General features: G+C 46.7%; 1 protein-coding gene and 1 long non-coding RNA gene across 2 annotated transcripts in view; one reads left to right on the forward strand and one right to left on the reverse strand.

Annotated features, from left to right (window-relative positions):
- LOC107374193 (CUGBP Elav-like family member 1) overlaps positions 1-22282 on the reverse strand; it is a 126310-nt gene that overhangs the window by 50762 nt on the left and 53266 nt on the right. The window lies entirely within an intron of this gene.
- The window catches only part of LOC139071739 (uncharacterized), a 111717-nt gene continuing 95730 nt past the window's right edge, over positions 6296-22282 (forward strand). Inside the window, exon 1 of the long non-coding RNA XR_011521557.1 lies at positions 6296-8345. This is a non-coding gene — a long non-coding RNA (uncharacterized lncRNA). The remainder of the gene's footprint in view (positions 8346-22282) is intronic.

The raw sequence follows: 22282 nt of genomic DNA on the forward strand, positions 1-22282 counted from the left end.
TAAATTTCTGAAGTTCCTTGGTGACTTAACAAACCATGATCATGCTCGCCGTTTGTACTGTAGCACCAAGGTGGGTGGATGCATACAGGTTGATGCTCTGCTGGATACCGGCTCAGAAATCACCCTGATGTGCTCCACACTGTTCCATCGCGTGTCTGACACCATGCGGTCGCTCGGGAAACCAGTCCAGGTAGAATCCTGTGACCTGAAAATCACCAGCTACACCCAGACCCGGGAGTGTATCACTCACCGGGCGTGGCTGGACATCACCTTCCAAGACATGACTCTGGTTCACCCGTTTTATGTCTGCCAGCTAGACACTGAACCACTTCTCGTTGGTCAGGACCTGCTTGAACGTCTAGCTCCCCTCATCGACTGCCAGAAGGGTCAACTGTGGGCCCAGGTGGACACACCTAAGCCCTGGAACCCAGATAGCAGCCGACCATCCTCCATTCTTGAAGTCAGCATAAGTGAGCCGCAAAACCCTTGTTCCAAGGTCATGCCCCTCCCTACGGCTCCCACAGACGATGTCCGCCTGCAAAGGCACGAAACCGCTCCTGGAACTCTGCTCTGCACACATTCATCTTTTCTCTGCTCGCTGAAGAACGTCAGCCTGCAGCCATATGCACCACACATAGTTGGTGGTCTTACCATCAACTGCACCCACATCTCAGATGCTCGCCTTGCTCTTTGGTCTGAAAAGTCAGCCATCAGCCAGCAGACGTTTGAACACCTGCGTCAGAAGGACCCCCTTCTGGTCAGTGTGACACGTAGCCATCGGCTCTTGTCACCTACTTGGCCGCAGAGGCTCCTGAAAGCGCCAGAGGTCTGCTCCCTGACTATCCAGCTTGGAGCAAGACAGCTCACACATACATTCAGCATCATACCACAGCTTGATCCACCTGCACTCATCGGAGCAGATCTGCTGGTTCGACTCGGTGCCCAGCTGGACACTTGCAATCAAGTCCTTTGGGCCCGAGCCACACCATCCTCTGAGCCTCGCTCAGAAGGCCCTGAACACTTGCTGTCTGGTCAGACCATTCCACAGGCCTGCCGTGCAGTGGTTGAGGCCAGCACGGTTCTGCCCCCACTGGTCAAAGGAGTGCCTGTTCGTCTGACCCTGATGAAGCATCAGAAGCTGCCAGGCACACAGGCCTTCTTCCAGCCATCACCACACTTCTTGGAGCTCAACTTAGCCGTCTGTGGCACGCCACTCTTGGAGCTGAACAATCGTTCTGCTTACTTGTTGGTCGAAAATCCGACCCAGAGTCCTATCCACCTGCCGGCAGGAAAGCCCTTGGGCATGCTGATAGATAGCTCATTCCATGACTTCGAACTTTCAGTCCCCGTGATCGGACAACTTCCGTTGTTCTTGAACGACAGACAGGTTGGTGTAGACACATTCAGTACTTTCCCCTCACAAATGATTACCATCAAGCGGCATGAAGCCCTTCCTGAGGAACCCATTTGCAGTGCAACCTTAGATACTGACAACGGTCAATGTCTAACGGTTTTTGCAATAAATACTCAACCCTCTGAGTCACCGGTTGAAAGCCCGGAACACCAGAGACCCTCCTCCTCTGAACCTTATGACGGCTTCGAGGCCGAAGTCAGCCAGCAACTTGACAAAGCGGATGCGCTGGAGTCAGAGGAGCAGAGAGCAGAGCTTAGAAGCCTGTTCTATGAGTTTCAGTCCGTCTTATCCAGGGACTCCCTGGACTGTGGACTCACAAACCTGCATACGGTTCGCATTCCAACGAACCCGAATGCCCCTCCTACTTATGTACGTCAGTACAAGATTCCCCTCGCTGCTTATGAGTCGATCCAGGAGATCCTCGATCAGCTGAAGGAGAAAAACATCATCAGAGAGTGTAACTCCACTTACAACTCTCCCATCTGGCCGGTTCTGAAACCGACTGGGAAATGGCGTCTCACCATAGACTATCGTGCATTGAACAAACGAGTGCCTCTCTCCAGGTGGCCTATGATCCATTTAGATCAAGAGCTAGCCAGAGTCAGAGATGCTCGTTTCTTCTCTACGGTTGATGTAGCCAACGGCTTCTGGACCATGAAGGTTGAGCCGGCGGACCAGTATAAACTGGCTTTCTCCTTTGGAAATCGCCAATATACTTGGAACCGCTGCCCCTTTGGCTACTCTAACTCACCTGCTGAGTTCAACATCTTCCTCCACAAAGCCATGTCAGATGCTGCTTCCAGAGGGAACCTCATATATGTCGATGACATCTTGATGAGGAGTCGAACCTTCGAGGAGCACCTGGCTGAGCTCCGTCATGTGCTGCAACAGCTTGCTGACGCCGGAGCTAAATTGGCGATTCTCAAGGGACAGTGGTGTCGAACCAAAGTGGAGTATGTTGGACTGCTGGTTGGCCCTAATGGAGTCGAGCCCCAAGCGGGACGCATTAGAGCCATTCAGGACATCAAAGCCCCAGCTAATCTGACTGAACTCAGGAGCTTCCTCGGAGTCTGCAACTACTCCAGACAGTTCATTGAGGAGTACGCTGAAACAGCGAGGCCCCTCACTGAGCTGCTTCGGAACGACACACCTTTCGTGTGGGACAGACCCCAAGAACTCTCCTTCCAGTTCCTAAAACAGAAGTTGGCGTCCGCACCCTGTCTGGCTTACCCAGACAAGGATAAAGAGTTCTACATAGAGGCTACTTTCTCCTCTCACTGCCTGAGCGCTGCTTTGAAGCAGAAACACGATCAGGACATGAGAGTTGTGGCATACGCCAGCAAGCCTCTGAGCAAGGTGGAACTCCAGTTCTCAGACTGCGAGAGAGCTCTCCTCTCTACTGTCTGGGCCGTCGAACACTTTTGTAGTTACATCGGTGGACAGAAAGTGATCATTGAAACGTGTCATCAGCCCGTCACCTTCCTAAACAGCCAGCGTCTGCGCGAAGGAAGAGTGTCAAACAGCCGCATTGCGACGTGGATGATGGTGCTCCAAGGATATAACATTGAGGTCAAGTATGGTCAGAACACCAAGCTAGCGCTAGGACAAGGGCTAGCAGGCTGCCAGTACTGTGACTCTGACTCCGTCAGGGGCCCCCTGGACACACCTGCCGCAGTCTACCCAACCGCATCCAATCATCGCTACTTTGATGAGAATGTTTGCCAAGGGCTTCCGAAAGTTTACACTGACGGATGCGCCTACCTTCACGAAGGCCAGCTCCGTGCCGGGGTTGGAGTCGTTTGGGTGGACTGTGACACTAAGCAACCCAATCACTACCGGTTGGGCCAAAAGTCTAGTCAGTACGCCGAAATTGCTGCAGTGTTGATAACCCTCCAGCAGGCGGCAGCCTTGGACATCACTCAAATCGTCCTTTGCTCAGATTCAAACTACGCTAGACACAGCTTCATTTCTCACTTCCCCATGTGGAAGGAGAACCACGTGAAAAACGCCAGGAACAGAGACGCGAAACACTCTGAGTTATTCCTAGCGTGTGATCTGCTCACCACTGAGAAAGGCATAATGGTCTACTGGAAAAAGGTCAAAGGTCACTCCAGGACCCTAGGTCCGGAGAAAGATGGTAATGACGAAGCTGACCGCCTTGCTAAGCTCGGTGCTGACCAGGGAACCTGCTGGGAATTCAAAGACGAGTGGCTTCCACCCAAGGCCATTCACGAGGTCTGCGCGATTACTCGTCGACATGCTAAACAGGCAGACGAACCTCGGACCGTTGGGGTACCCGTGTTTCTAGGCAGACAACCACATGACGCGGACCTAGTCACCATGCAGGAACAAGATCCTGACCTGAAGCTCATCCGCAAGCTTCTCCAAAAGGGCCCGATGCCTGAACAACCATCACCACCTACTGGCGCAAGCCGAGATTTGGTAAACCTGCATCGTCAAGTCACGCACCTGAAACTACAAAACGATTTGTTAGTTTACATACGTGACGATCACAGCCCGCCGCGCTGGGTTGTTCCACTCGACCACAGAGGAGTGATGCTTGCCTACGCCCATGACACTCCGGTTGGAGGTCACCGCGGAGCAAAAGCTACCCTCGCGTCACTGACAGAAGTAGCATATTGGCCGTCGATGTCCAAGGACGTACACAGCTATGTCCAAGGCTGCCTCATCTGTGCCCAGTTTCAACCCTCCCAGCCGCTTGCTAGAGCACCACTGCAACGCAGGGGAATAACCTTCCCTTGGTCCCACCTGCAGATCGACTGGGTTGGACCGGTTCCCAAATCGGCAAGAGGAAACAAATATATGCTAACTGTAACTTGCAGTTTCACAAAGTGGGTGGAATGCCTTCCAGCGCCAAACGATACAGCTGTCACAACCGCTGTACTGCTGATTAACCACGTTTTTAGTCGATGGGGACTTCCACTCTGCATTGACTCTGACCGAGGAACTCATTTCACATCCAGTGTAATGACGTCCCTGTTTGAAATTCTGGGAGTGGAAGTGAGATTCCACCTTCCCTATCACCCACAGTCATCCGGACAGGTCGAAAGGATGAACCGCACGGTCGTCTCCATGCTCAAAAAGTACATCTGCTCCACTGGGAAGGACTGGGACGTCAAGCTCCCTCTGGTCCTGATGGCCATACGGTCCACTCCACAGCGATCCACTGGGGTTACGCCCTTTGAGATGATGACCGGCAGACTGATGACTCTACCACTGCACCTCCTGTATCACCCAGAGGATGTCAGTGTTGCCACTGCCTATACCGCCCATCAGTATGTGGCAGACTTGAAAACACACCTCAGAGCTACGTTCGCGCACGCTCAGAAGAAACTGGAGACCAACGTAGAAGGTGCTAAAGCCTACTACGACCAAAAGACAACCAGCCGCGAATACGAGGTGGGTGACAAAGTATTCTACTTTCGGTTCGCCCAACCGGCACGCAAAGCTAAGAAGTTCCTGCCCTGCTGGTCAGGACCATTTGAGATCGTGGCAAAACTCTCTCCAGTTGCATACAGGTTACGCATCACCAAAGCGAGACAGGAGCCTGTCTACAAATGGGTGCATGCAAACCAAATCAAACCCTACGTCAAACCATCCCCGCGGGTACAGAGACCAGACTCCCCGCAGGAGGTAGACGTAGTCTCGACATAGTTCTATGCATGGAAATGGAAAAGGGGGGAAAGTGCACGTTTAACCCACTAACATGTACTAACCGACAAAGAACCAGCCCCCCCCCCCCCCCCCCCCCCGCCGTCACTTTCACTAACCAAGAGAAACTCCTTCCTAGACCGTTAACAGGATGTACCTACTAAAACCTTACAGGGTACTCTGGTACCTACACTAGGCTCTGATTAATGGATCTCTACGTGCAATCAAGACTTTGTCTGAAACCATACCTCAGGATATTGTGTACACACGAGTGGTGAGAGATTTGATGTAGGACCTGCTCAGGGAAGTAAGTTCCACGCTGGACAGCTTGGTTGAAAGTCGTATTTCCCCGTACTTGGTACCACTGGACCTGCTCAAAGATAGCTTGACAGCTGCTACCCCTCTACTGTGCACCTTTCCAAAATCCACCTAGCGTACAGCCTAAGTAGTGCAATGCCCATTCACGTTGAAAAAAAATTAGAACTCGGTTTCCTGTTAAACGTTCCCATAATTGTGACACCTCACATCTATAGGTTTAGGTCGATGCTGAACATTGGTATTTGAAAGGACGGTAGGCATTTCCACTTTGAACTAGAAACCTGACACTCCATCACCTCAACCTCGAACAGCATGACTCAGAGATTGAGATCATGGACGCTTTCCTGGGTTATAACTTTGCCTTCGATTTAGAAATTGACCAACAATTACTGATTGAAGGAACCAAATTTGTTAAGTTCACACAAAACCCGCGTGAACTTACTTTGACGCCCAAGACGCTACATTGACACAGATTATACGACTTTAATCTGCACATTGGTTGCCCTGGGGATGGGATGGCTCATCACGGCCGTGATTGCTTATTCCGCCTACAGGCGTGTTAAGAAACTCCAAGATAAGATGCACTTGCTCACCTACGGTGTGTCTCGTGACCGCGTTCGGGGAGACTCCAAGCGTGAATGTACCACACCTGTCTAAAGGGGGTGAGCAACATTTTCTTTGTTATTTTGTAACCCTAAGAGTAGTTCTCACTTTAGTCTACCTCACATTTTTTTCTGAGTGTTGCATTATGTCACATTCTTTATAAGCTACACACTGAATGTATGACCTAAGAATGTATTTTATGAGACCTCAAGGTTGCTATGAATTTTCTTGGATGTTTATTGTTATTTTTTTTTTGGGTTTTCTGTATTTTTGTTTCTTACTTGGTCACATATTAACTAGTGGTTATGTGCCGGCCCAGCTCAGTCTGTCAATGACTCTGTCTGACACACCAGCACATTGTAGTACCTCTTAGTTTTATGGTCCTTGTTTTAGCCCAAAGACTGTCCTGATCCACCCTTTGGACCAAAAAGGGGGGAATCTTGGGACCACATAGGTCAATGCGCGTTTGCGAACTATGGACCTCGTACATCACCGCGTGCTCCATAAACTGAACTGTATGGCCGGCGGTGAGATGCCTTTGTGTCCACTCGTGGAGTTAACCGCCCACCGACCTTCCTCCTTCTACACTACTACCTCTCGCATGGACGACATCATCATTGCGTACCACCTGCGTGAGTGTCTTCTTCTCGTTATGCGCGTTGGGGACTATCCCGTTTCCTATCCTCTTTGTGCCTGACAAAGACAAAGACCAAAGGCGCCAGGATCCAAGACAAAGACCAAAGACAAAGGCGTCCAAGGAGACCAACGTCCTAAGGGACAAACCCACCTGTGCTTCCGAAAATCAAGTCGACCTACGTTCATGAGGAACAAACCCATCTGTGCTTCCGACGATCGAGCTTTGGGCGCGATCCCCGAAACCAAAAGGGGGAATGTTGAGGGTCTGACCTCATGAGGAAATTACTATGCAGTGATTTTCTCCAAAATGACTGTGCTTAAATTGCTCTGAAAAGCAAATAATCACATCAGCGCCAAGAAACTTCATTTCCCATGATGCTTTGCACACGGAAGCATTGGGTGATGTCACCGCCTAGTACCAGAAACACGTTCTGCGCATGTGCGGGAAGCCGTGGAGCTTTTCCCGCGAACTAAGACCATAAATCTTCAGCAGAGACAAAGAAACCTCGTTCTTTTGCACAGGATACCTGGCGGTAAGGACACGCTTGTCGAACGCTCCGACAACTTGAGCACGCGGAAGCTCTAAGTGCCAAGTTGAGCCCACGCAACCGCTGGAAACTACACTCAACTCCATCGGGACCTGACTGGGAACGAGCGGAGCTCCATTCAGCTCTCAGAGACGCTGTAAGTTGTCAAACTCAGCACAAAAGAAACTTCGTTCTCTTTGTGTCCAGCCCGTGGAGAAACACACGTGGAGCCAAACAACGGAGAAAGCATCAAACCGACGGATGACGCTGAAAACTGCGGAGAAAAACGGAGAACCGTCAAATCATAACAGCGGGGACGCCTTGCTGCTCATCTGGTGATCAGAAAACTCATTTTTTTTCTCTCCTTTTCTTCTCCCGTTTCCTCTATAGTCCAGAATAAGCAATAAAACCGCGCTATTGCTTAAAAAGTAGCTTCGTGTTTTCCTCTTTCGTTCCCAAAACACGTCCGCCGGGTCATTTTGAAAGAATAAACTGCTTATTGATCATCGCTAATATCTTTAGTCGTCAGCTCTGGCCAGGCTGCCGACTCCTTTTAGATTAAATAATTTACAAGTGACCCTTTTGTTGTTTGTTAACTTTTGAAGTGTTTGAGTTAAGTTTTACTGTGATTCTAAGCCACTAAGTGTTCGGGAAAGTAGAAAACTTTACACATCCAGGTCTCCTGTTGAATGCGAGGGGAGGGGAAGAGCCCCACACACACTCACAGCTCACTCCCCCCACCTACTCTGGGGAAACAAAGACCCATTCATCTCACACACACACACACACTCACTCACACACACCACACAAACACCTTGAACATTATTTTGAATATACATCCTTTTATTATATCACATGGTTATTATTCATTTATGCCACTGTTTATTCATTTGACAAATTGTTAATTAAACGTTATAAAATTCAGATTTTCGTCTCCAGTAGCTTTGTTGTGTCGAAGAGAAGTCTCTGCTCCAAGGATTCTACGAACTTCAAGAAAGACTGATAAGAGTTTTGGATTCAATTTTTCCCCGGTTAAAGGGGAATGGTGCCCCGTATATCTAAGAATATCTTAATTAATTAATAAATCAGTAAATATTTACATATTTACAGAATTTATTGAAGAATCCAAAAGTAAGTTGAAGCTTACTAATTGTTCGCTCCTAATAACCCCAACAGTCCTGGAGAAAATAGTGACCATCCAAGTATGTGAGCATTTAAACACTAATGCTCTGTTTGAGGAATTTCAGTCTGGTTTTAGAGAGTATCACAGCACTGAAACTGCGTTAGAGAGAGTTACAAATGATATTCTCATGGCCTCAGATAAGAATCCTGTGTTTGTTCTAGTCTTGTTAGATCTCAGTGCTGCCTTTGACACAGTTGATCACAATGTTCTTTTAGAAAGACTTGAACATGTTGTAGGGATCAAAGGAACAGCGTTAGGCTGGTTTAAATCCTACCTGTCTGACAGATTTCATTTTGTAAATGTACATGAAAAATTGTCTTCATACTCCAGGGTTACTTGTGGAGTAGCACAGGGTTCAGTGCTTGGACCAATTCTATTTACTATATATATGCTCCCAATTGTTAAAATCATTAGACAGCATGGGATAAACTTCCACTGTTATGCTGACTATACTCAGTTATATCTACCCATTAACCCTGATTAACCTAATCGGTTGGGTAGATTACAGGCTTGTCTTGAGGACATAAAAAATTGGATGACTCTAAACTTTTTGCTTTTAAATCAAGACAAGACGGAAGTTCTCATCTTTGGACCAGAAATCCAGAAAAGGAAATTGCTTAGCCAATCGCCTGACCTTAATGGCATTACATTAATCTCCGCGAACAAAGCAAGGAACCTTGGTGTTATCTTTGACCAGGACATGTCATTCAAATCCCAGGTTTCACAAGTTTGTAGGATTTCCTTTTTCCACCTTCGGAATATTGCTAAGATTAGAAGCATACTTTCCAGGAGTGATGCTGAAAAACTAGTTCATGCATTTATTACATCAAGACTGGATTACTGTAATTCATTACTCTCAGGAAGTCCACAGAATGTAGTTAAAAGTCTTCAGCTTGTCCAAAATGCTGCAGCTAGAGTTCTGATGAGAATTAAAAAGAGAGATCATATCTCTCCTGTCTTAGCTTCCCTACATTGGCTACCTGTTAAATTCAGAATAGATTTTAAGATCCTTCTTCTCACATATAAAGCTCTTAATAATCAAGCTCCATCATACATCAGTGATCTGATTGTTCCATACGTTCCTAACCGAGCACTTCACTCTCAGACTGCAGGTTTACTGGTGGTTCCCAGAATATCTAAAATTAGGATGGGAGGCAGATATTTTAGTTATCAGGCTCCTCTCCTGTGGAACCAGCTCCCAGCTTCAGTCCATGAGGCAGACACCTTGTCTACTTTTAAGACTAGGCTTAAAACATTTTTATTTGATAGGGCCTATGGTTAAAATCTGATGTTAGCCTAAATGTGGACAAGTGGGGAAGTAGAGGGAGGTGGAGTGTACAGTCGGTAAAGACGGCTCTCCCTTGCCCTGCCTCCAACATGCCTTCATCTAAATAGGATAGATTATCCAGAGTTATCTCTGTAGTTATGCTGCTATAGACTTTGAGTGCTGGAGGATGCACTGACCACTTTTCACACTCGACTACTTTCTTCTACAATCTGCTCTTTAACTGTATTATTTTCTGCAATTTCAGCTGTTAACTTTATTTTTTCTCTTAAGTGTTTTTCTCCCCAGAAGAAGCTACAACGATGTTCTGCTGAGCTGTGGTGGCCTCATGGAGGGGGCCATCGTCTAGCACAGTGGTTCCCAACCTTTTTCCCAAGGGACCCCGTTTTTTACCAGTAAAATTTTTGACGACCCCCTCCCATTCTCTCTTCCAGTACAAACATTATTAAGAAATGATAAAATTGTTCAAGTACATTTTAATATGCTTTGATTCAATAGATAACAGTAATAGTAGACTCCAGTACAGAACAAAGTCATTAACAAAACCAAACAGAGCATAATGTGGTTGACAGTTTGTATTACTTTTCTGAGCACATTGTTTCTTGTAAACACTGATAAATCAATCATTCCTTTCAATAAATCTTTGACACATAAAAAATACACTGAGCAAAATGTACTTAAATGTGTATATTACTATTTATACTAGATTATTTACTGTAAAGGCTGTGATTAATCAACCAGTCCTATCTTTAATGAACTTTTGACACTTGAAAATAAAACAGTGAGCTGAGCAAAATGTTCTTAAAAGTGTGTTACTTTTTCTGTACTAATTATTAGGGATGAGCGAGTACACCACTATCTGTATCTGTATCTGTTCAACCAACTAAATTATCTGTATCTGTATCTGTACTCGGAATGGGTGTTGCATAACCCGGAAGTGGGCGTGGTTTAACCGGAAGTGGACATGGTTTACATCAATGTATTATTTTAAGTCTGAAATTGATATGAAATGATCAGAAGTTGCTATGTGTATTGTTTATTTGAAAACTATTTACAGAGCAGCCTCAGAATTGAGATTAAATATTTTTGATCACAATAGTAAAGGAACTATTACAGAACAAGTTTTTCAATAAAATCAGAACATTAATATTTGAGTGCATGGATTAATACATCTGAACTCATGCAGTAGGAACTAGTAAATATGAAATGCTAGAACCAGACACAATTTTATGTATATTTTATTTTAATTTGATTAAACTGATTTTTTTCTTAACGTTCTTGGCATTTTCCCACACAAAGTTAAACAAAACAATGTTGATTAATGTGTGTGTGTGTGTGTGTGTGTGTGTGTGTGTGTGTGTGAGAGAGAGAGAGAGAGAGAGAGAGAGAGAGAGAGAGAGAGAGAGATAGAGAGGGAGAGGGGAGAGAGGGAGATCAAAAAAATAAAAAACCCGACCATTTGAAGAGGTCTCACAGTACAGCCTGGAAGACCAGTTAGAAGGGCATTGCAGTAATTGAGGTGGGAGATGACAGTAGATTGCACCAGGAGCTGGGTGGCATGTTGTGTTAGGTATGGTCTGATCTTTAGTATGTTATACAGCGCAAAGCGGCATGAACGAGCAAACATGATCTTTAAAGGTCAGGTGTTCATCAATCACAACACCCAGATTTCGAACTGCTTTTGAAAGAGCCAGAGACAGGAAGTCATTTTGGATTGAGATATTGTGCTGTATGGTTGGTTTTGCTGGGATGACAAGTAATTCAGTTAGATACCCGAGCCACCGCGTCATAATATGTAGCAGTGACGATCAGCTACATTTATGACCAATAAGATGTGATATTCCATATAAATATTAATTATCAACCTGATTTAATTTCATATTAATCTAGGTTCTTTGACTTTTCAGGGAACACACACTTCACATTATTTCAGACAGAGTCAAGTAAGTAGTTATAAACATGAATTTAATTCTATTTTTTTTTTACTAACGGGACAAAGAATGAATGAAATGATTGTTGGGGTTATTAGGAGCGAACAATTCGTAAGCTTTAACTTACTTTTGGATTCTTCAATAAATTCTGTAAATATGGGAATATTTACTGATTTATTAATTAATTAAGATATTCTTAGATATACGGGGCACCATTCCCCTTTAACCGGGGAAAAATTGAATCCAAACTCTTATCAGTCTTTCTTGAAGTTCGTAGAATCCTTGGAGCAGAGACTTCTCTTCGACACAACAAAGCTACTGGAGACGAAAATCTGAATTTTATAACGTTTAATTAACAATTTGTCAAATGAATAAACAGTGGCATAAATGAATAATAACCATGTGATATAATAAAAGGATGTATATTCAAAATAATGTTCAAGGTGTTTTGTGTGTATGTATGTGTGTGTGTGTTTCTAAAATGGAGTCTGTATGCAAGATGGCTGACCCCTTTGTCTGGCTAAAGTGTGAGTGGCAACTTGCACTTTAACTTCCAAGGCACTTAGAATCATCAGTAACTTTACCTTAAATTCACTCAAAACATTTCAAAGGATCATGAAACAACACAAAGGATTAATCACGAATAATATCTTTTAGTTTCACCACGTGGCCAAGCAGAAAACATTTAAAGATACCAAACAATGATCAATAAGCAGTTTATTTATTCAAAATGACCCGGCGGACGTGTTTTGGGAACGAAAGAGGAAAACACGAAGCTACTTTTTAAGCAATAGCGCGGTTTTATTGCTTATTCTGGACTATAGAGGAAACGGGAGAAGAAAAGGAGAGAGAGAAATGAGTTTTCTGATCACCAGAACAGTGAAGCGTCCCTCACTGTTTTGATTTGACGGTTCTCCGTGTTTCTCCGCAGTTTGGCGTCATCCGTCGGTTTGATGCTTTCTCCGTTGTTTACCTCCACGAGTGTTTCTCCACGGGCTGGACACAAAGAGAACGAAGTTTCTTTTGTGCTGAGTTTGACAACTTACAGCGTCTCTGAGAGCTGGATGGAGCTCCGCTCGTTCCCAGTCAGGTCCTGATGGAGTTCGAGTGGCTTTGTAGCGGTTTCGTGGCTCAACTTGGGCACTTAGAGCTTCCGCGTGCTCAAGTTGTCGGAGCATTCGACAAGCGTGTCCTTACCGCCAGGTATCCTGGGCAAAAGAACGAGGTTTCTTTGTCTCTGCTGAAGATTTATGGTCTTAGTTTGCGGGAAAAGCTCCACGGCCTCCCGCACATGCGCAGAACGTGTTTCTGGTATTAGGCGGTGACATCATCCCAATGCTTCCGTGTGCAAAGCATCATGGGAAATGAAGTTTCTTGGCGCTGATGTGGTTATTTGCTTTTCAGAGCAATTTAAGCACAGTCATTTTGGAGAAAATCACTGCATAGTAATTTCCTCATGAGGTCAGACCCTCAACATGATGGAACGTAAGATAGATGTTTATAGCAAAACCCGGCCCTGCTTCCCAGTCCTATTTAACACAGAGTTCAACAGCTGGATAGTTACGCCACTTCGAGTGCTTGAATGAGAAAATTTAAAAAATATGACCTAGCTAACCCTTTAAAACTCGATTATTTCTGCTCACAAAGGTGAGTTTTTTGAAGAAATATTATGTCTGCTTGATTTGTTTGTAAATAGACCAACATGTTTTGCCTTTTAATTGGGTTTCCACACCCATTCCAAGATATTTCTATATATTTTCCAGTTATTACAGGCAATAAATTATAATATAATTTAGACCTGTTACCATACATTTAATCCATTCTTGTCCCCCAAAAGAGAACCTATTATGCGATTGCATCCAGCAAAAATAAAAAAATCTAATAAAATGAAATGAAAACATTTCAATCATGTAAACAATTACAGACAATTCTGGCAGGAAGTCAAACCTAGACATTGTTTCTGGCTCCCCTGGATGTGTAGGTCTTACTGTGAGACCGGGTTGACGGGTCACGCTTGTGCGTAATCATAGGCGCTTCCTGAGCTGAAGAGGATATGAGATTCTGGGCTTCTCCTCAGACGTCTCCTGGATGTGTTGCCACATTGGAGACAGGAACAAGTGCTATTCAGCCAAAGTTTCATAATCAGGGAACATTTTCTAAGTGACAAGTCTCTCTGAGAGACAGGGTTTGGAAAACACTCGCTTCAGTGGGAGGAACCTTCCCGCATGCGCTTTGGTTCTGCGACGCGCTCCAAGCCAATCTCCACAACTTCAGCTCGCTGTGCACATATGCGCTGAGAGCGAGCTGCGCTGAGCAGTGTCCAGCTCAGATGTTCAGATGGGAATCTTTTCTTGGGTGATTTAGCTACATCTGCGATGTGCGTAGAATAAAATGTCAGTTCGTCTGCATGCGTCGGGGTAATTCTGGCTGTGTCTCAATTAAGGGTCTGCATCCTTCGAAGGACCCAGCCTACTCGGCCGACGTGGGCTGGGTCCTCCGTCGGCCGGGTAGACCGGATGTTAACGGCTGTGAATTTGGACAGGCCTAGCCTTCATGAATTCCCGCCTCTCCCTCGGCGAACGTTCCGTCGCCTAGCAACCGTGGAACCGCTGAGCAGAAGGGAGAAGGAACTTTAAACGATGGAGCTCGAAGTTTTATTTAGATCTTTAATCATTTCCTTGACTGTTGGAGAGCTAATTCGGAGAGAATACTTTCGACAAGCTGAGCCTGAGCAAAGATGTGATAATAGTTTTTAATACTTTCTAAGGGTCTTAATTTGACCAAAACCCATTTATCACCTTTTAAGACTTTAAGACCCAGCGGATACCCTCTAGTAAACAATTCTCATTTGTAAACCAAAATGAAATTCAAGAGTTTAATGCAGAACTGATTTTATTTAGATATTTCTTTTATATGTACATGTTTAATCTTTATTAACCATTTATTTCTAGCAAAGTAAAAAGCTGTCAAAGTTCTCCCTTCTCTCCTGTGCCCTCTGCAGCTCTGCCTCCCTCTGCAGCCTCTTGTCCTCCCTGATCAGCTCCAGAAGCTGGTCATCGCTGTCACCTTCCCCTGGATGCCCATTTTCTCCAGAGTAGTCTTAACAAACATGTAAGAAAAGAAACAGGAAGGGAAAAGAGGACAACGGTTTATTCCTTTCATGTTTTCGCAGAAAAAAATAAACTCAAACGAGTTTTTAAAATATGAGATGTTATTGTACCTCCATGCCACAGCCGCTGAATACTTTGCTCCAGTGATCATGTGGTCCATCTCTGCCCTAAGCTTAATAAATTCCCTGGTTTTCTCTTGTACCTAAAATACAAACTTCTATTAAAATCAGGGGGGAAACGTAGCGGGAGAAGTACGACACCGAGCGGCCGAGCATACGAGCCGAGACCGCAATACAAGCACATTTACTGTAACATTTCTAACTAAAATAACGTTCATGTATCACAAAATGTCCTTAAGCTAACAGTTTTCAAGTTTATACTGACATGTATATGCGCAATCCTCTCCGACAGCTCCCGCTTCACTGTCCGCCGTTTTTCTGCCGGCCGGCCCGCAAGGCATCTTGGGAAATGCTACCCATTGAAGGATACACCGGACCCATCCTTCATTCAGGCGAAAAGAAGGTCGCATTCGTTGACCGCATTTGAAGGAGTCTTCGAATTGGGACAGGCCTAGTCGCTGCGCTGTGACGTAACCGGCCGACGAATCCGGCCGACGTAGGATGCAGACCCTGAATTGAGACACAGCTTCTTTCTATTCTTTCTCCATCAAAATAAACGGTCAAATACGGGAACTATCCGGTCAACACAACACAAGCCCTGCTTTTGACTGTTTTGTTTTCTTGTGAAAATTGTTGGAAAGAGATCAAATTTAACTTGATTACCAGCAGAGCCAGTGCGCCGTTATCTCCGTGATGGTAAATGAGGGAAAAACAAATTGATCGGATCCTGCACGTCTTTTAACACATTGGTCAGGATTGACGCACTTTGTTTTCATTTAGTTGGTTAAAAAAAAGTCGGGCTCGGGTCGGGCCAGAGAATCCTGAAAACCTTTTCAGACCGGGTCGGGCTGGGGCTCCACCCCCTCGGGCGGGCCGGACACGGGCTCAGATTTTAGGCCCGTGCAGGGCTCTAGTTTGATGCGGCTCTTACCTCTGTTCTAAATGACTTGAGCCCCCTTCAGACAGGCCATGAAAAACGGAAATGTTCCGGACTCTGTCCGTAAGACCTTTGTGTCTGAACACAAACATCCGGATAACGTGTTCCGGAATTTTACCGGACGAAGCCCCTAGTAAAAGGTCCGGACTTGTTACGGACAGGGTGGCTGCTTCAGACTGGTGAGGTAAAGTTCCGGACAATGGGGAGGGGGAGGGGACCGGGGGACGCTGTGCGCAGCCCGCTGCTGTAGCATGCGGCGAACCACGGCAGCTCGCCTCCTACGGTACCGCCTCGACGCGCAGCAGAGCGCTTCACACCGCTTCAGTGATTCCTTTAACCATTGAGCTTCATCATCCAGGTCTCTTATGCGTCTTCGTGTGCGCAGAATTATGCTTAAGCGCCTCGTGATTTTTATCTTGAGAGGCGCTATAGAAACGATATTTTCTTCTTCTTCTTCTTAACATAAGTCCGATTGTCCCCCACCCCCCGCCGCCGTCAGACATCTGGAACTTTTCCCTGCTGTGTGAACGCAGCCGAAAGGACAAGTTCCGGTACAAAAGTGGTGTGTCTGAAAACACAGTTCCGGTTAAAAACCGGATTGAATTGTCCGCAAATGTTCCAGAATGTCTATCTGAAAAGGGCTTCTGAAATGTCTTTAAAACCACAAGTACAAGCACTAAAACCCTCTCTTCAAAAGAAAACTGTTTGCACTGTTGCCAGACGCCATTTTGGTTACGGCGTCACGCAGTACAGTCGGCATATTCACCTTTTTTCTGATTGGTTATTTTTGAGCTGGCTAGTCCTGCCCCTCATGTGCCTGTCTGCCTGTGAGTTATCAGACTAGTTCTCTTTGTAGAATTAAACAGAGGACGAATCTGGCAAGCCAGGCTAGCTTTAACACAACATCAGTTATTACTTCCTGCTAATTCAGCTGTTAACTCTATTTTTCCTCTCTGTTTTTCTCCCCAGAAGAAGCTACAATGATGTTCTGCTGAGCTGTGGTGGCCTCATGGAGGGGGCCATCGGCTTGAACACTGCTGCTAACCACTTAATCATTCTCCCTCTCCTGATAACAATATTTTACTTTCTTTGACATTGAATGTGCTACTGCTAGTTTACCCGTTTAATTGTAGATTCACTAGAATAAATACAATAAATTTTATCTCTCACCAAATACAATATTTACTAAGAAATCACAATGTAACCATAGAAACACTACTTGGTATGTGTGTGTGTGTGTGTGTGTGTGTGTGTGTGTGTGTGTGTGTGTGTGTGTGTGTGTGTGTGTGCGTGTCTGCTCTGTCTTCTCGATCCCCAGTGTGCATGCCCATGCACACTAGCCATGTGTAAACAAACATGGAGGAAGATCATAGCGGACAAGGTTCAGCAGTGTCAAGTAAGCACTCATAACAAACTCCAGACACAGATGCTGCAAGAGGTGTTTACCTGTGGCACACCATAAAACCACAGCGCCTGCAGTTGGAAGGAGATCACTACCGCAGTTGCCAAGCACACCTGCAAAAGTATGGTTCCAATCTACACGGCCGAGAAACATGGATTATGTAAGTTGGCGCAAACACTTGATCCAAGATAGGAATTATGAATTGGATTAAAAGAAATAATGCTATACGATTATGTATATCGTTTTCATGATGTAAAATGAGTTATATCAGGTTATGAAAATGTTGCCATATCACCTAGTCTCATTAGACATAGGTACTGGATGTAGCAATGGCCGTTGTCGTCGTAGTCGTCTTCCTCCGCTTATCCGGGGTCCGGGTCGCGGGGGCAGCATCCCAACTAGGGAGCTCCAGACCGTCCTCTCCCCGGCATTCTCCACCAGCTCCTCCGGCAGGACCCCAAGGCGTTCCGGGATCAGATTTGAGATGTAGCCTCTCCAACGTGTCCTGGGTCGACCCGGGGGCCTCCTGCTGGCAGGACATGCCTGAAACACCTCCCCGGGGAGGCGTCCAAGAGGCATCCTGACCAGATGCCCAAACCACCACAACTGGCTCCTTTCGATCCGGAGGAGCAGCGGTTCTACTCCGAGTCCCTCCCGAATGTCCGAGCTCCTCACCCTACCGCTAAGGCTGAGCCCGGCCACCCTACGGAGGAAAATCATTTTGGCCGCTTGTTTCCACGATCTCGTTCTTTCGGTCATTACCCAAAGCTTGTGACCATAGGTGAGGATTGGGACGTAGATCGACCGGTAAATCGAGAGCCTGGCTTTCTGGCTCAGCTCCCTCTTCACCACGGCAGATCGGCTCAGCGTCCGCATCACTGCAGACGCCGAACCAATCCGCCTGTCGATCTCCTGATCCCTCCTACCCTCACTCGTGAACAAGACCCCGAGATACTTAAACTCCTCCACTTGAGGTGGGACCTCTCCCCCGACCCGGAGTTGGCAAGCCACCCTTTTCCGGTAAAGGGATTGAATGGCCCTAAACAGAAAGCCACCCACTCCATATTCCTGGAGCGTCCCCAACAGAGTGCCCCTGGGGACACGGTCATAAGCCTTCTCCAAATCCACAAAACACATGTGGATTGGTTGGGCAAACTCCCATGCCCCCTCCATCACCCTTGCAAGGGTATAGAGCTGGTCCACAGTTCCACAGCCAGGACGAAAACCACATTGCTCCTCCTCAATCTGAGATTCAACTATCGATCGGACCCTCCTCTCCAGTACCTTGGAGTAGACCTTTCCAGGGAGGCTGAGGAGAGTAATCCCCCTATAGTTGGAACACACTCTCAGGTCACCCTTCTTAAAGATGGGGACCACCACCCCGGTCTTCCACTCCACAGGAACTGCCCCCGATGACCACGCAATGTTGCAGAGACGTGTCAACCATGACAGCCCTACAACATCCATAGCCTTGAGATACCCAGGACGAACCTCATCCGCCCCCGGGGATCCATCGCTGTGTAGTTGTTTGACTACCTCAGCAACTTCTGCCCCAGAGATTGGACAGTCCATCCCCAGGTCTCCCGGCTCTGGTTCCTCCTCGGAATGTGCATAGGTGGGATTGAGGAGCTCCTCAAATTATTCCTTCCACCGTCCGACTATAGCCCCAGTTGACGTCAGCAGCTCCCCATCCCCACTGTAAACAGTGTGAGCGAGTTGCTGCCTTCCTCTCCTGAGGCGCCGGACAGTTTGCCAAAACCTCTTTGGAGCTGATCGATAGTCTTTCTCCATGGCCTCACCAAACTCCTCCCACGCCTAAGATTTTGCCTAACTGCCACTGCTGCACCCCGCTTGGCTATCCGGTACCGGTCTGCTGCCTCCGGAGACCCACAGACCAGCCACGCCCTGTAGGCCTCCTTCTTCAGCCTGACGGCTACCCGAACCTCTGGTGTCCACCAGCGGGTATGGGGGTTGCCACCACGACTGGCACCGGCCACCTTGAAACCACAGCTAGCAACAGCCGCCTCAACAATTGCAGAGTGGAACAAGGCCCACTCGGAGTCAATGTCCCCCACTGCTCTCAGGACGCAGTCAAATCTCTGCTGGAGGTGGGAGTTGAAGACCGTCTTAACAGGTTCTTCTGCCAGGCGTTCCCAGCAGACCCTCACTATGCGTTTGGGTCTGCCAGGTCTACGCGGCATCTTCCCCTGCCATCTGATCCAACTCACCACCAGGTGGTGATCAGTTGACAGCTCCGCTCCTCTCTTCACTCGGGTGTCCAAAACATACGGTCGCAGGTCAGATGATACGACTACGAAGTCTATCATCGACCTGCGACCTAGGCTGCCCTGGTACCAAGTGTACCAATGGGCATCCTTATGTTCGAACATGGTGTTCATTATGGCCAAACTGCGGCTTGCACAGAGGTCCATTAACGAAACACCACTCAAGTTCAGATCAGGCGCGCCGTTCCTCCCAATCACACCCCTCCAGGTCATGCTGTCATTGCCCACGTGAGCACTGAAGTCCCCCAGCAGGACAATGGAGTCCCCTGATGGAGCACTATCTAGCACTCTTCCCAGGGACTCCAGAAAGGGTGGGTACTCTGAACTGATATTTGGCCCATAAGCACAAACAGCAGTCAGGACCCGTTCCCCGACCCAAAGGCGCAGGGAAGCTACCCTCTCGTCCCCCGGGGTAAACTCCAACACACAGGCAGAGAGTCTTGGGGCTAACAAAAAGCCAACCCCAGCCCTCCGCCTCTCACCCGGAGCAACTCTAACAAAGGAGAGTGTCGAACCCCTCTCAAGGACTTGGGTTCCAGAGTCATTGCTATGTGTCGAGGTGAGTCCGACTATATCTAGCCGGTACCGCTCAACCTCTGCCACAAGCTCCTCTTCCTTCCCCACCAGCGAGGTGACATTCCATGTCCCAAAAAACAGTTTTCTTGTCCAGGGATCGGACCGCCAAGACTCCCGCCTTGGTCTGCCACCCAATCCGCTTTGCACCGGACCCTTCATGTTCCTCCTGCGGGTGGTGGGTCCACAGTTGGATGAGCCCATGTATCTGGTTCAGGCTGGGCCCGGCCGGGCCCCATGGGCAAAAGCCCGGCCACCAGGCGCTCGCTCACAGGCCCCAACCCCAGGCCTGGCTCCAGGGTGGGACCCCGGTAACCCTCCAGGCCGGGTACTCCGACTCTTTGTTTTAACGTCCATGAAAGATCCTGTGTAGCAATGGCCATGTCTCTAATTTTCTCTAAATGAATGAAAATGGGTATTTCCCATTGCTGCCATGTCAGCTGTGTCACATGTCTCGTCATGCCCAGACTCCAAACACAGGAAATAAGGTGGAGTTGAGGCTGGGGCTTTGAGGGTGAGAGCAAATGAACCAATGTAGCTACTAGCTAACCCTCAAAACTGGACAGAGCTCCAGGGCAGCCGACCTGCACAGCCGCCTGGCTTCTGTGCAAGGCTGCAATTGTGCTGGTTGCCTGTTGAGCTCTCATAAGGGACAGTTATAATAAAAGCAGATTCTTAGACTTCTGCATTCAGAGCCAGATACTACGGACATTTACGTGAGGTCATGCTTCGCCATGGTCAAAGGTCAGTAGGAGACCAGTTACATGTTAACTTGAAGCTAATGAAGGTTCTCAGGGACTTTTAGCAAAATAACTATATTTTTAGTTTTTAGCAACTCTAAAGTGAAGCAAAATCAGTTGCAGTGTTTCTGTAGACTCCCTCAGAGACCTCCACAGGCGACCAGCACAACTAAAGCCTTGCATGGAAGCCAGGTGGCCACATGCTCCCCTGGAGACAGGAGCATGTGGCCACCTGCGTGAAATAGCTGTTCCTGGCTGAAAAACAGGAGAGGCCAGGCGCCTGTCTTTGCAAGGATGAAGCGGCACATTTGCTTATCTCTGATCGCAGGGTCACCGCTGTTAAAGTAGTACGTCGCTGAAACTCGGCAAACCTCATTCTGCATTCGGCGATCTTGGACCGCGGTGGACCAGCGAAGCTCAAAAGCCTCTGCTAGCTAGCCTTGAACTTCTTGGGTGATCTGTTAGTGCTCTCTTTGTCTAAATAAATCCATGATTAACATATAAACACAAACAAGCATAGGACACAAATAAAGGTCAAAGTCTAAATGGCCGATCTATTAACGTGAGGCCAAGGCTGAGGCCTTCCTTGGAGCTAGCTGCTAGGTTACTGTAATTCATTATTAACAGGAAGCCCACAGAATGTAGTAAAAGTCTTCAGCTTTTCCAAAATGCTGCAGCTAGAGTTCTGATGAGTATTAAAAAGAGAGATCACATCTCTCCTGTTTTAACTTCACTATATTGGCTCCCTGTAAAATTCAGAATAGATTAGAACATTTTTTGCACATATAGAGATCTCAATAATCAAGCTCCATCATACATCAGTAATCGAATTGTTCCATATGTTCCTAACAGAGTACTTTGCTCTCAGAATGCAGGTTTACTGGTGGTTCCTATAATATCTAAAAATATGATGGGAGACAGATCTTTTAGTTTTCAGGCTCTTCTTCTGTGGAACCGGCTCTCAGGTTTATTCCGAGAGATAGACATCTTGTCTACTTCTAAGACTAGGCTTAAAACATTTTTATTTGATAGGACTTATGGGTAAATTCTGATGTTAGCCCAAGTTTGGTTGAGCAATTCACATGTAGCAGCTTGAGGATGGAAGAGTGATGATGGAACATACACATTGGATCATGCAAAGGACTGTGTCATCAACAGTAGAGGGCGACAATGTCCTCTGCTGCCTGCGGCTAAAAGGAAGTGACACCACCATCACCGGCAGTCTCTGAGGATGGCAAAAGCTACTTGCTGAAACATGTAAGGTAAATGAATAATTTTTGCTAAACTGTGTACGAAAATAACAAAAAATATAAATTATGAAAATGGATGGATGATGGATTTTAATTTTTTTACAGTTGTTTCAAAGTTGTATGTTAACAACAAAATATATGGTAAATGTAACTGCTGTTGCTGTTTATTTCTTCATTTATTTATTTTTCCCATTTGTAAGACACTGGGTTGGTTGTGTTTCCTGTAATTTTATTTTGAAAAGCTACATGAGCTGCCCTGCCAGCCACACCCTTAATTGATGAATACAAGCCAGGTGT

The sequence above is a fragment of the Nothobranchius furzeri genome, chromosome 9 (genome assembly GCF_043380555.1).
Source record: "Nothobranchius furzeri strain GRZ-AD chromosome 9, NfurGRZ-RIMD1, whole genome shotgun sequence".
Taxonomy (NCBI): Eukaryota; Metazoa; Chordata; class Actinopteri; order Cyprinodontiformes; family Nothobranchiidae; genus Nothobranchius; species Nothobranchius furzeri.